Raw genomic sequence first — 14916 nt, 5'->3', positions numbered from 1 at the left:
GACCAAGATGCTTCCCTGGGGTCAATTGTTAATACTCTTTTAGAATAAACATTTTCGGGAGGAGCCAAGATGGTGGAGTAGAAAGACACACATACGCTAGGTCCAAACCCACAGCCCATAAAATATCTGTAAAAAAGAACTCCCAACAAATTCTGGAGCAGGAGAAGCCACAGAACAATGGAGCGGACCAGATTTCTGTTCCAGAGAGCCCTGAAAGCCTCTCGCAAAAGGTCCTTCACACTGCAGACCCCTCAGCTGAGCCCAGCTCTGCCTTGGCCGTGCAGCACTGAGAGGAGCGGATCAGCAGGCTTCAGGGATGGAATCTCCAGCAGCCGCATGGGTTCCTCCACCCACGGGCCCCAAAGGTTGGGGAGAGGGTCTTCTTGGCTTGCTGAGAGGGGAGTGGGGTGCCCCATAACTCAGGCCCCCTCAGGAGGCAGCAGCAGAGGCAGCAGCAGACAAGGGCTCCCCAAGCAGCCAGGAGCCTGGATCCATTGTTGAAGGTCTCTGCATAAACCTTCTGAGGGAACTGAGCCCCTGAGGCAGCCCTGCCCCCACCTGAGCACCTGAACTTAATCTCACACTGAATAGCAGCCCTGCCCCTGCCCAAAGCCCTGAGGCTGGGAAGCAGCATTTGAATCTCAGACCCCAAGCTCTGGCTGGGCTGATCTGGAGGCAAAGTGGGTGTGAAGAGAATATTCAGAAGTCAAGTCACTGGCTGGGAAAATGCCCAGAAAAGGGAAAAAAAATAAGACTATAGAAGGTTACTTTCTTGGTGAACAGGTATTTCCTCCCTTCCTTTCTGATGAGGAAGAACAATGCTTACCATCAGGGAAAGACACAGAAGTCAAGACTTCTGTATCCCAGCCCACTCATTGGGCTCAGGCCATGGAAGAGCTCAAAAAGGAATTTGAAAATCAAGTTAGAGAGGTGGAGGAAAAACTGGGAAGAGAAATGAGAGACATGCAAGCAAAGCATGAAAAACAAGTCAACACTCTGCTAAAGGAGACCCAAAAAAATGCTGAAGAAAATAACACCTTGAAAAATAGGCTAACTCAATTGGCAAAAGAGGTTCAAAAAGCCAATGAGGAGAAGAATTCTTTCAAAAGCAGAATTAGCCAAATGGAAAAGGAGATTCAAAAGCTCACTGAAGAAAATAGTTCTTTCAAAATTAGAATGGAACAGATGAAGGCTAATGACTTTAGGAGAAACCAAGAAATCACAAAACAAAACCAAAAGAATGAAAAAATGGAAGATAATGTGAAACATCTCACTGGAAAAACAACTGACCTGGAAAATAGATCCAGGAGAGACAATTTAAAAATGATGGGACTACCTGAAAGCCATGATCAAAAAAAGAGCCTAGACATCATCTTTCATGAAATTATCAAGGAAAACTGCCCTGAGATTCTAGAACCAGAGGGCAAAATAAGTATTCAAGGAATCCACAGATTACCGCCTGAAATAGATTCAAAAAGAGAAACTCTTAGGAACATTGTGGCCAAATTCCAGAGTTCCCAGGTCAAGAAGAAAATGTTGCAAGCAGCTAGAAAGAAACAATTCAAGTATTGTGGAAATACAATCAGGATAACACAAGATCTGGCAGCTTCTACATTAAGGGATCGAAGGTCATGGAATAGGATATTCCAGAAGTCAAAGGAACTAGGACTAAAACCAAGAATCACCTACCCATCAAAACTGAGTATAATACTTCAGGGGAAAAAATGGTCTTTCAATGAAATAGAGGACTTTCAAGCATTCTTGATGAAAAGACCAGAGCTGAAAAGAAAATTTGACTTTCAAACACAAGAATGTAGAGAAGCATGAAAAGGTAAACAGCAAAGAGAAGTCATAAGGGACTTACAAAAGTTGAACTGTTTACATTCCTACATGGAAAGACAATATTTGTAACTCTTGAAACTATTCAGCATCTGGGTACTGGATGGGATTACACACACACATGCACACACACACGCACATACAGAGAGACAGAGTGCACAGAGTGAATTGAAGAGGATGGGATCATATCTTAAAAAAATGAAATAAAGCAGTGACAGAGAAGTATATTGGGAGGAGAAAGGGAGAAATGGAATGGGGCAAATTATCTCTCATAAAAGAGGCAAGCAAAAGACTTATTAGTGGAGGGATAAAGAGAGGAGGTGAGAGAAAAACATGAAGTTTACTCTCATCACATTTGACTAAAGGAAGGAATAAAATGCACTCTCATTTTGGTATGTAAATCTATCTTACAATACAGGAAAGTGGGGGAGAAGGGGATAAACAGGGTGAGGAGGATGATGGAAGGAAGGGTAATGGGAGGAGGGAGCAATTAGAAGTCAACATTCTTGGGGAGGGACAGAGTCAAAAGAGAGAGTAGAAGAAATGGGGGGCAGGATATGATGGAGGGAAATATAGTCTTACATAACACGACTATTATGTAAGTCATTTGCAAAACTACACAGATATGGCCTATATTGAATTGCTTGCCTTCCCGGTGGGGATGGAGGGAGGAAGAGAAGTTGGAACTCAAAGTTTTAGGAACAACTGTTGAGTGTTGTTCTTACATACAACTAGGAAATGAGAAATACAGGTAATGGGATATAGAAATTTATCTTGCCCTACAGGATAAAAGAGAAGATGAGGATAAGGGAAGGAAGGGATGTTAGAAGGGAGGGCAGATTGGTGATAAGGGTAATTAGAATGCTCAGCGTTTTGTGGTAGGGGGTGGGGAGAGATGGGGAGAAAATTTGGAACTCAAAATTTTGTTGAAATGAATGTTGAGAACTTAAATAAAAAAAGGCAATAATTGAATAATTAAAAATTTGTTCAATTAATGTGCAAAGAGGTTGTTGTTGAGTTATGTCAGACCCATTTGGGGGTTTCTTGGCAAAGATACTGGAGAGGTTTGCCATTTCCTTCTTCAGCTCATTTTACAGGTGAGAAACCTGAGGCAAACAGGATTAAGTCACTTGCTCAGGGTCACACAATTAGTAAGTGTCTGAGGCTGAATTTGAACTCAGGTCTTCCTGACTCCAAGTCCCGAGCTCTATCCACTGACCACCTAGCCTTCCCAAAGGGGTGCTCATAGATGTAGGAATACTTGCTTTATATCAGCACAAAGAGGTTTTCTGGAATAGGAACACAGGATGATACATGTAAATAAGCCACCAAATAGGACTTCAGGATCTGAGCTACCAGTCATAGGAACCACACAGGACTTAGCTACTTTAAGTTCTAACTCCCTTTCCCCATGCCACATTGGACTTGTCTGGATCTTATGGCTTTCAGTGTCCCAGGTCAGATTTCAGATCACAGACATGAATGACTACTCACAAATCTCCTATAAATCAGCCCCCATTGAGATTCTAATCTCTTTTCCTACTTTGCATGACCCAGAAGGATTACTAAAGTGAAACCAAACTTAAGCAAAATGTTTTATTTTAAAGCACATACTTTTTTTTTCAGCTCCAAATTCTTTCCCCCTTCTCCCTTCTTCCCTCTTCTTGCCCTACCCATTGAGAAGGCAAGAAAGACAAAAGTCATTACAAATAAGTAGTCATGCAAAAAAAACCAAAGTCCACATTAGCTATATTTGAAAGAAAGAAAGGAAAAAGAAATAAAGAAAAAAGGAAGAAAGGGAGAGAAAGAAGAAAGGAAGGAAGACAAAGAAAGAAAAAGGAGGGAAGGAAGGAAGGAAGGAAGGAAGAAAGGGAGGAAGGAAGGAAGGAAGGAAGGAAGGAAGGAAGGAAGGAAGGAAGGAAGGAAGGAAGGAAGGAAGGAGGGAAGGAAGGAAAATATGCTTCAATCTGTACTTGGGTCCATCAGCCTTCTATCTAGAGGTTAGTAGAATGTTTCATCATGAATCTTTGGAATTGTGATGGGTCATTATATTGATCAGAATTATTAAGTCTTTCAAAGCTGATTATCTTTACAATGTTGCTGTCATTGTGTGAATTGCTGTCTTTGTTCTGCCCACTTTGCATCAGTTTATATAAATCTTCCCAGGTTTTTCTGAAGGTATACCCTTCACCATTTCTTATAGCATAATAGAATTCCATTACATTCCTATACTGTAATTGTATATAGCAACTTGCTCATGCCCAGTTGATAGACATCCTCAGTTTCTAATTCCTTGCCACCACAAAAAGAGCTGCTATCAATATTTTTGCACATATGGGTCCTATTCCTTTTTTCTTTTATCTCTTTAGGGTATGGACCTAGTAGCAGAATGGCTGAGTCAAAGGGTATACACAGTATTATAGCTTTTTGGGTGTGATTCCAAATTGCTTTCCAGAATAATTGGATTAGTTCACTGCTCTACCAATAGTGCATTGTTTTTATTTAGTCATTTTCAGTTGTGTTGGACTCTGTGACCTCTTTTGAGGGTTTTTCTTAGTTAAGATACTGGAGTGGTGGTTTGCCATTTCATTCTCCAACTCATTTTACAAAGGAGAAAACTGAAGTAAACAGGCTTAAGTGGTTTGTCTAGGGTCACCCAGCTAATAAGTGTCTGAGGCAGGATTTGAACTCAGGTCTTCCTGACTCCAGGCCTGGCACTCTATCCACGGAACCACTTAGCTGCCCTTAGTGTATTTATTTTCCTATATCTCCTCCCGCATTTTTCATTTTTTTTGTCATCTTAACTAGTCTGATGGGTTTGAAGTTATTTTAATTTGCATTTTTTAATTACTAATGGTTTAGAGAATTTTTCCTAATATAGTTATTGATAGCTTTGATTTCTTCTCCTGAAAACTGTGTATACACATCCTTTGACCATTTATCAATTGGGAAATGGTTTTTATTGTAGCAAATTACCAACATATTTTAGAAATGAGACCTTTATCAGAGAAACTTACAGCAAAAATCCCCAACTCCCTGTTTCCTACTTTTCTTCTTAGCTGCATTGATTTTATTTGTGCAAAACCTTTTCAATTTCATGTAGTCAGAATCATCCATTTTACCTCCTGTGAGCTTTTCTGTCTCTTGTTTGGTTATGAACTGTCTCCTTATACATAGATCTGACAGATGATTTCTTCCCTGTTCTACTAATTTGCTTATAATGGTACCCTTTATGTACAAATCATATACCCATTTTGAACCTCTCTTGATATAAGGTATGAGATATTGGTCTAGGTCTAGTTTCTGTCTGAACATTTCCAGTTTTCCCAACAGTTTTTCTTAAAGAGTGGGTTCTTGTCCCAGTAGCTGAAATCTTTAAATTTATCAAATGCTAGATTGTTTTACTTATTTGCTTCTGTGTATCATGGAACTGTTCCATTGTTCAACTTTTCTATTTCTTATATAGAAACAAACTGTTTTGATGATAACTGCTTTGTAGTACTGCTTTGGGATCTGGTGCTTCCAGGTCTTCTTTATTCCAGTCTTTTCTCATTGGTTCCCTTGATATTCTTGACCTTTTGTTCCTCATATGGAACCAATGAATGTTGTTGGTAATTTTATTGATATGGCACTGAATAAGTAAATTGATTTAGTAGAATTATCATTTTTATTATATTGGCTTGGCCTACACATGAGTAATTAATATTTCTCCAATTATTTAGATGTCTTTATTTATGTAAAATATTGTGTACTTTGTTCATATAGTTCCTGTGTACATCTTGGCAGGTAGATTCCCATATTTTATACTCTCTATAGCTATTTTTAATGGAATTCCTCCTTCTGCTTCTTTCTGCTGTGTTTTGTTTGCAATACACAGAAATGTTAATAATTTACATGAGCTTTTTTTATAACCTGCATCTTTGTCAAAGTTGTTAATTGTTTTGATCAGCTTTTTAGTTGACTCGCTAAGGTTCTCTAAGTAAAGCATCATATTATTTGCAAAAAGTGATAATTTTGTTTCTTCATTGCTTATGTTTTTTCCTTCAATTTTTTTCTTGTCTTTCTGCTATAACTAACATTTCTAGTCCAATATTGAATAGTAATGGTGATAATGGACATCCTAGCTTTACCATTGATCATATTGGAAGGGCTTTTAGCTTATCCCCAGTACAGATTATGCCTGCTCTTAATTTTAGAGAGAATTAACTTAATATTTTAAGGAAAGCTCCATTTGTTTCTTTGCTTTCTAGTGTTTTTAAAAACAAGAATGAGTGCTGTATTTGGGCAAAAGTTTTTTCTACATCTATTAAAATATTCATATGATCTTTATTATTTTTGTTATTGGTATGGTCAATTTTATATATATATACACACATATATATAGTTTTCCTAATATTGAATCAGCCTTGCATGTCTAGTATAAATCCAGCTTGGTAATAGCATATGATCTTTGTGTTATATTTCTAAAACAAAATTCTAACAAAGAATTCTAGAATAGAAGGGTTGCTCTCGGGCAAATTCTGAAATCTCAAGTCTCCTGGATTCTCCACTAAGGTGAAAATGAAATTAACAATATTAGCTGTAACACTTCTGAGTAATAGTACCTCCTAATTCTTAGAAAGGTCAGAAATCTCAACTTTCCCACCCAATCTTGGAAGCACAGATTCCTTGTCACATCCAAATGTCTTTTTAAAAAAAAACATTTTAGGGAGCCAAGATGGCAGAGCAGAAGGATGACCTGCTCTAGCTCTTCCCCCCATGGCCTATGAAATACATGTAAAAAATGACTCTAAACAAATTCTAGAGCAGCAGAAGCCATAAAATGACAAAGTGAAAGAGATTTCCAGCCTGGAAGGCCCACAGGAAAGGTCTGTCATATCAGGCTTGCAGCAGAGTGCAGTGCAGTCGACCATGCAGTACAGTACAAACAGGCCTAGAGGAAGCTTCAGGGCTCAGAATCACGGGCAGCAGCGGCAGTTCCCAGATTTCTCAACCCACAAATGCCAAAGACAGCTTCAAAGATCAGTGAGAAAGCACTTTCACCTGGGTGAGAAGGGAACATGGTCAGACCCCAGCCCCAGGGTGGCTGTGGTGGCTTCAGTAGCAGCATCCATTTTAGGAGCCCTCAGTCTAAAGACCCTAGGGGAATCGTGTAGCTGATCTGGGTCTCAGTCCTGAGTGGTGGTCCTGGGGTGAGGAGGAGGACTGGCCTAGTGGAGCTGGTGGAGGCTCTGGAGAGAGAATTCTACTCGCAGATACTGGGAAGAAAAGCTTATGGTTGCTCCCAGACCAGAGCACAGGCCAGGAGAGGAGCAAACTCCTCTCCTTTGACTGTGCCACCTTGGAGGAACTGAGAACTTACAGGTCCCTGAGTGTACCCTCCATTTGACAAAGAACTCAAAAGTCAAGTAACTGGCTGAGAAAATGCCCCAAAAAGGGAAAAACAATAAAACTATAGAAGGTTACTTTCTTGGTGAACATATACTTTCTTCCATCCTTTCAGACAAGGAAGAAAAAAGCATACCATCAGAGGAAGTCATAAAAGTCAAGGCTTCTGTATCCCAAACATCCACAATAAATATTCAATGGGCTCAGGCCATGGAAGACCTCAAAAAGGATTTTGAAAATAAAGTAAGAGAGGTGGAGGAAAAATTGGGAAGAGAAATGAGAGAGATACAAGAAAATCATGAAAAGCAAGTCAACAGCCTGCTAAAGGGGCCCCCAAAAATGCTGAAGAAAATAACAACTTTAAAAATAGACTAACCCAAATGGCAAAAGAGGTCCAAAAACCCAATGAGGAGAAGAATGTTTTAAAAAGCAAAATTAGCCAAATGGAAAAGGAGGTTCAAAAGCTCACTGAAGAAAATAGTTCTTAAAAATTAGAATAGAGCAGATGGAAGCTAATGACTTTATGAGAAATTAAAAAACAAAACCAAAAGAATGAAAAAATAGAAGACAATGTGAAATATCTCACTGGAAAAACAACTGACCTAGAAAATAGATCCAGGAGAGACAGTTTAAAAATTATGGGACTACCTGAAAGCCATGATCAAAAAAAGAGCCTAGACATCATCTTTCATGAAATTATCAAGGAAAACAGCCCTGATATTCTAGACCAGAAGGTAAAATAAATATTGAAAGAATCCACCAATCACCTCCTGAAAGAGATGCAAAAAGAAAAACTTTTGGGAATATTGTAGTCAAATTTCGGAGCTCCCAGGTCAAGGAGAAAATAACGCAAGCAGCCAGAAAAAAACAATTTGAGTATTGTGGAAATACAATCAGAATAACACAAGATCTAGCAGCTTTTATACTAAGGGATCAAAGGGCTTGGAATATGATATTGTAGAAGTCAAAGGAACTAGGATTAAAACCAAGAATCACCTACTCAGAAAAATTGAGTGTTAATACTTCAGGGGAAAAAAATCATCATTCAACAGAGGACTTTCAAGAACTCTTGATGAAAAGACCAGAACTGAATAGAATATTTGACTTTCAAATACAAGAATCAAGAGAAGCATTAAAAGGTAAACAGGAAAGAGAAATCATAAGGGACTTTCTAAAGTTGAACTATTTACATTCCTACATGGAAAGATAATATTTGTCAGTCGAGACTTTTCTCAGTATTTGAGTAGTTGGAGGGATTATATACATACATACATACATGCATGCATGCATGCATGCATATATAGACAGAGGGCACAGGGTGAGTTGAATAGGAAGGGATGATATCTAAAAAAATAAAATTAAGGGGTGAGAGAGGAATATATTGGGAGGGGAAAGAGAGAAATGGAATGGGGCAAATTATTTCTCATAAAAGAGGCAAGAAAAACCTTTTTCAATAGAGGGGAAAAGGGGGGAGGTGAGAGGGAAAAAGTGAAGCTTACTCTCATCACATTTGGTTTCAGGAAGGAATAACATGCACACTCAATTTGGTATGAAAATCTAGCTTACACTATGGGAAACTAGGGAAGAAGGGGAGAAGTGGAGGGGGATGATAGAAGGGAGGGCAAATAGGAGGAGGGAGTAATTAGAAGTAAACTTTTCTGGGGAGAGACAAGATCAAAAGAGAGAATAGAATAAATGGGAGGCAGGACAGGATGGAGGGAAATATAGTCTTTCACAACATGACTATTATGGAAGCCTTTTGCATAACTACACATGTATAGCCTATATTGAATTGCTTGCCTTCTCAGTGGTGATGGGTGGGGAGGGAGGAAGGGAGAGAAGCTGGAACTCCAAGTTTTAGGAACGAATAATGAGAATTGTTTTTGCATGCAACTGGGAAATAAGAAATACAGGTAATGGGGTATAGAAATCCATCTTGCCCTATATGAAGATAGAGAAAATGGTGGTAAGGGAAGGGAGGGGTGTGAGAGAAGGGAGGGCAGATTGGGGGAAGGGGTAATCAGAATGCATGATGTCTTGGGGTGGAGGAAGGGAGAGATGGGGAGAATATCTGGAATTAAAAATCTTGTGGAAAATAATGTTGAAAACTAAAACTATATAAATAAATTTCAAAAAAATAAAAAATATTTTACAGCATGGCATTTTCAAAACTTAAGAAGGACACTTTTCTCTGATGGTGTGTTTATTTGTAGAAGAGTACGACCTTGTTGCCACTTTCCTTACAATGGCATTTCATTAAATGCCTTTGATTTGAATTAATTGTGTTTTCTGGCTGACTAGTAAAAGTAGCCACATTGGTGGAACTTTGTAAGAAATAGACACAGCCATCTTGCTCGTCTAGAAAGCAAGGTGAGAGTAGTCTGGGTTAATAATTCAGCAAGTTGATCACTGAAGGTTTCAAGGTCAGGTGCTGTCACTGTCTTCTTCTTCCCCAGGTCTCCTGAGTGGTTTCCTGGCATTTCCCAGTGTTCCCTCTTATCCTTTGTAGTACACCTCAGTCAGACCAAAAAGAGCAACCATCCCCTGAACTCACACTACAAGCTAAAAGTCTTGCATCTCTGACGTGTTTATCATGAACTCATGGTGGCTCTCTTTTCAAATAATTTCCCCATAGAACAACATTAGAATGACCCTCAGCAACTACTTTTGTGTTAAATGCCCCGAACAATTTACTGCCATGCTTTCTGTTTCTGGTGCCCAGAGATGGCAGAAAAATGTAGATGAAAAGAAAAAACAGGCTAAGTAGAGATTAAAATTAATAAGAAAAAAATGGTTCAAGATTTTTACATTATAGCTGGTGCCTAGAAGAAAGTACTTTCTATAACTACGCTTCTTAATGGAGAAAATGAAAACCAACAGAATCATCTTGAGCTCAAAGTGACTGATGAACCATGCCTAGCTGACTGGAAGATTTGGACTTTGTGAGTTGCTCCAATAGTACAGGTTTGAGGCAAATATGAAACATTTGTAAGATGGAACCAACTAGGTGACTCAGTGGATAGACCTCTTGGCCTAGAGTCAGGAAGACCTGAGTTCAAATCCAGGCTCAGACACTTACTAGCTGTGTGACCCTGAGCAAGTCGTTTGCCTTCTCTTTGCCTTGATCCCCTGGAGAAGGAAATGGCAAATTACTCCAGTATCTGCTAAGAAAACCCCATAGAGAGTGTTGGTGTGCTACGGTCCACAGGGTCACAAAGAGTCAGATGTGACTGAACAACAATTATAAAGTGTAGTCTTTACTTTCCAGAAGTATATAAGAAATAGTGGATTACAGCTTCATATTTTAAGTATAATACTAATGAATACGAGTATTGCTGTGGAGGATCTGGGTATTGGCTATCCAATTCTCACTGCTACCTTCTCCTCCCTACCCACTTTGTCTCTGAATATTTAATTGGCCACATCCTATTCTAAAAATCAGTTGTGTTTTTTTAACCCTATGGGCAATATGAGGGCCCCTATGGTATCACCTTTCCAAACATAACTTCATCAGGCAGTACGTGGGAGGAGGAAAGGGTATCCTTTTCCCAACTCCCATTTGCACAGACAAGGTCAGGTCTCCAAAGGGCAGCTGGTTACAGGGTTTTAGGTTACCTTAAGGAATTGGGGTGTTTTTCTAATAATATCAGCTCAATCTCCCATTCTGCCCAATATCAATTGTCAATTAATATGTCTTTGATATCATTAATCTCATTAATTATTACTAACATCGGTTAGCTTTTACAAAGGGATATTTGCTAAAAGGTATAGTGAGTGTAGAAGTTACAAATCATTGCTCTCCAATGCCAGGTGCATACTCCCTTCTTTCAGTCTCTGGGAACAGCAGGGTCAAAGTGAAAGTGGGTTACAACTTCAATCCTGAATGTGGCATAGCCACAGTCACTTCTTTGCCTGTTGGACTTCATATTTCAGCTGCCAAGTTGATTCACTCTTGGGCTAGATCCCAGACATCCTCAGGACTTGCTGTCATCTTACCTGCTTTAGTGACTAGTGAATTCTGGTATGGACTCTTGTTCTTGGACTTCTGGTGACTTGCTCTTCCAACCTTTCACAAGGCCCTGTATGGAAGAAAAGAGGACACAAACAGGAGGTAGCCCCATTCACATCGCAGGCTTGCCTAAGAAGCCATGTGTTTGCCAGTTTCAGGGGGGCTTTGGAGAAAAAGGGGCCCTCACCTGGAGGCTGCATCCTTACCTGAATATTAGTCATGGGATAAGAGTCTAGTGATTTGACCAGTTTATGTCTTTTGTGTGAACACTGAGTTGTGGTTCTGCAGTTAACCAAAGGGACAGTTAGGTGGCTCAGTGGATGAAGTGTGGGGCCTGGAGTCAGGAAGACCCATCTTCCTGAGTTCAAATGTGGCCTCAGATACTTATTAACTAGGTGACCCTGGGGAAGTTGCTTAACTCTGTTTTCCTCAGTTTCTGCATCTGTAAAATGAGTAGAAGAAGGAAATGGCAAACCACTCCAGTATCTTTGCTGAAATAGTTTCACAGAGTCTGACGTGACTGAAGAAAAGATGCCTGAACAACCACAAAAGTCAACCAAAAGACCACATAATAAATGGACAGAAAATGGTTACCAAATACTTGCACATGCTAAATGCTGGAAAGCCAGGCCCTTCTGTTCCACATCATCGGGCATTCCACCATTTGCCCACTCCCACAAGTGGGCCTTCACATATACATGTTCTCTCCTCTGGGAGTATATGAGGTCCTTGAGGGCAGAAATATTTTATTTTGTTCTTATATCCCTTGCACAATGCCTGAAAAATAATTGGTGCTTAATTAATGCTTGTTGATTGATCGGTTGAAAGGTTTCTTCCTTTGAAAAGTAATGTGTGAGAGCCTCCTCAAAAAGATCGTATTTTTGAACACTGGGTAAAAATGAAAATTTAAAAAAATTATTTCTAAGGTTGGGAAATAGCTCCTGAAAGACCAATTTTCTCAGAAAACTGTAGATACACAGTAATGTATTACTGCTATTATGTTAGAATGTGTATTAGGTTCAAAATACAGCAAATATGCAAAAACCACTATTCTGTAACAATCTGGGAGAAACACAACCGTATTTCAGAGAAGATTTATTTCAAGCACTGAAAAAGAAGATGAGCGCATCTTTAGCTCTATGCAGTGATGGCGGGAGGAATCCTCACTTCTATACATACCCAATCAGTTGCCAAGTCTTATTGATTCTGCCTTCACAGCATGTGTCTCCTCTCTGCTCATGTGTGGACCACTCTAGTTCAGACCTCCATCACGTGGACAATTGCAATCCTCTCCTCCCTGATCCCCCTAGCTCAAGCCTCTTCCCTCTCCAATCCCACCCGGGCCAAAGTGCCAAAGTGATATTCCCAAAGCAATGGGCTGACCAATGCCCATCCCCAGCTCAATGAACATCAGTGGCTTCCTGTCACCTCTAAGACAAAAGAGAAGTTCCTTTGTGTAGCATTTAAATGCCCTCACAGCGTGGCTTCAACCTGCCTACCTCATCAGGTTTATCATACATCACTCCCCTTCATGAATTCAGCAGTCCAGACGATCCAGTCTCCTTTTTGCTTCTCCCACATAATGCTCCATCTTCTTTCTCGTTGAGAAAGCCTATGGAAATGCCTCAGACATCTAATAGCTGTGCAACCCTGGATAAGAAACTTAACATTTATCTACCTCAACTTCTGCATTTGTAAAATAGAGATAATAATAGAACCTGTCTCCCAGACCTGTGAGGAAAAAAGTCAGATAATATTTGTAAAGTGCTCAGCACTGGACCTAGCACACAATAGGTGCTTCATAAATGCTTATTTCCCTCCCTCCCTCCTTCTGTCTGTCCTTTCCTCCCTCCTTCCTTCTTCCTTCTCTCCCTCTTTCCTTCTTCCTGCCCTCCCTCTCCTTCTTCCTTTCCTTTCTTCTCTTTCCCCTCTTTCCTTCCTTCCTCCTTTCTTCCTTCCTTTCTTCCTTCTCTCCCTTTTTCCTTCCCTAGCTCTCTCCTTTCTTCCTTCTTTTCTTCCCTTCTTCCTTCCTTCTCTCATTCCTTCTTTTTCTTCCTTCATCCCTCCCTCTTTCCTTCCCTCCTTTGTTCTTCCCTTCCTCCTTCCTTTTTTCTTCCTTTCTTCCCTCCTTCCTTGCTTCCACTCCCTATTTCCCACTCATAGAATGCAGGTTAGGTAAACCACTCCAGGATCTTTGCTGAAATAGTTTCACAGAGTCTGACGTGACTGAAAAAAAGATGCCTGAACAACCACAAAAGTCAACCAAAAGACCACATAATAAACGGACAGAAAATGGTCTGTTTACCTATACATATTAGAGCCTTCTGCTGAACTCCAAAGCGCCCTCCCACAGGAGACCTTCCCTAATTCCCTCAGCTGCTAGTGCATTTATTGTGTATATATTTATGTATGTACACATACATACACATCCAATAGAAGGGAAACACCTTGAGAATAGGAACTATTTCATTTTTGTCTTTTTTCTGCCCAGTACATGGTACATAGTAGGTGATTTAAAAAATACTCATTAAATGATTGATTGGAATCGATGCAATCGTTGCTATAATAATGGCTTCACTAAGATGGGATTGCTTCATGTCAGCACATCACTTTTTATTCATGTTTCTATTATAGACCTTGTGCAAAATATTGAAGTTTAATTTGGAGTCACTCTCTATCTGTGACTTGTCATTTAGACTTTGTAAAAGGAGCGTGTTGGATTCTCCAAGGTACCATCCACCTGCAGACTGATGGTTTAATGACTCTTTTTCCCCCAGAGCTGGCATCCCCCAGAAGTCTGTGTTCTCTAGTTTCTCATATTTCTGACCTGTCACCATTTCCTTAGCTCTTCTATCAGGTAACAATTGATTATAGAGAGAAAAACCAGATCAGTAACTTCATTGGTATAAGAAGGAAAGAACCAAGCACTTTATGAAATGCCTACTACCCTGTGCTAATGAGTGGGTGTTCGTCCTTCGATGCTGAAGAAGACCATGCTTGCACTTGACTTTGTTCTGAGTGAGGGAGGGCTGTGCAGGTTTTCAGCCTCACTTCTCCTCCACAACCATTTGAATCCAGTGACCAGATGTTCATCAGGATGACTGGAGATGACCCAGGATGAGGCAATTGGGGTTAAGTGACTTGCCCAAGGTCACACAGCTAGTGAGTGTCAAGTGTCTGAGGTGAGATTGGAACTCAGGTCCTCCTGACTCCTGCACTGGTGCTCTATCCACTGCACCACCTAGCTGCCACTCTGTGCTAATAGGGACCTCCCAAAGAAGGAAACTCCCTCTACCAATGCAGGTTGATATCTTTTCTAAATTTAGTAACATAGCACTTAGAGGTAAAATGACTAGCCCAGGGTTATATTCACACTTTGAGTCTGAAGCAGGACATGTGATATCATACGTTACAGAGTGTTACACTGTTTGCTTTTAACTGAGGTAGTGTGTTAAAAGAAAATTATTGAAAGAAAAACACTTTCTGAATGCTCACAACTACCTTTGATTTGAGAAGAAAGCATTTCCACTTTCTAGGTTGACAGGAAGAACAAATCTAAATGTTTGTCTTTCCTCCAGAAATAATGGAGAGTTTACAGGCATCCTCTTACTTACTTTATGAAGTTTTCTTAATGAGCACGGAGTGATAATAATAGTGGTTGAATTTAGAGCATGCTAATA

This window comes from Notamacropus eugenii, chromosome 3, assembly GCF_028372415.1.
Source record: "Notamacropus eugenii isolate mMacEug1 chromosome 3, mMacEug1.pri_v2, whole genome shotgun sequence".
NCBI lineage: Eukaryota > Metazoa > Chordata > Mammalia > Diprotodontia > Macropodidae > Notamacropus > Notamacropus eugenii.
The sequence above is the reverse complement of the archived record's forward strand: the minus strand, read 5'-3'. Positions refer to the sequence as shown.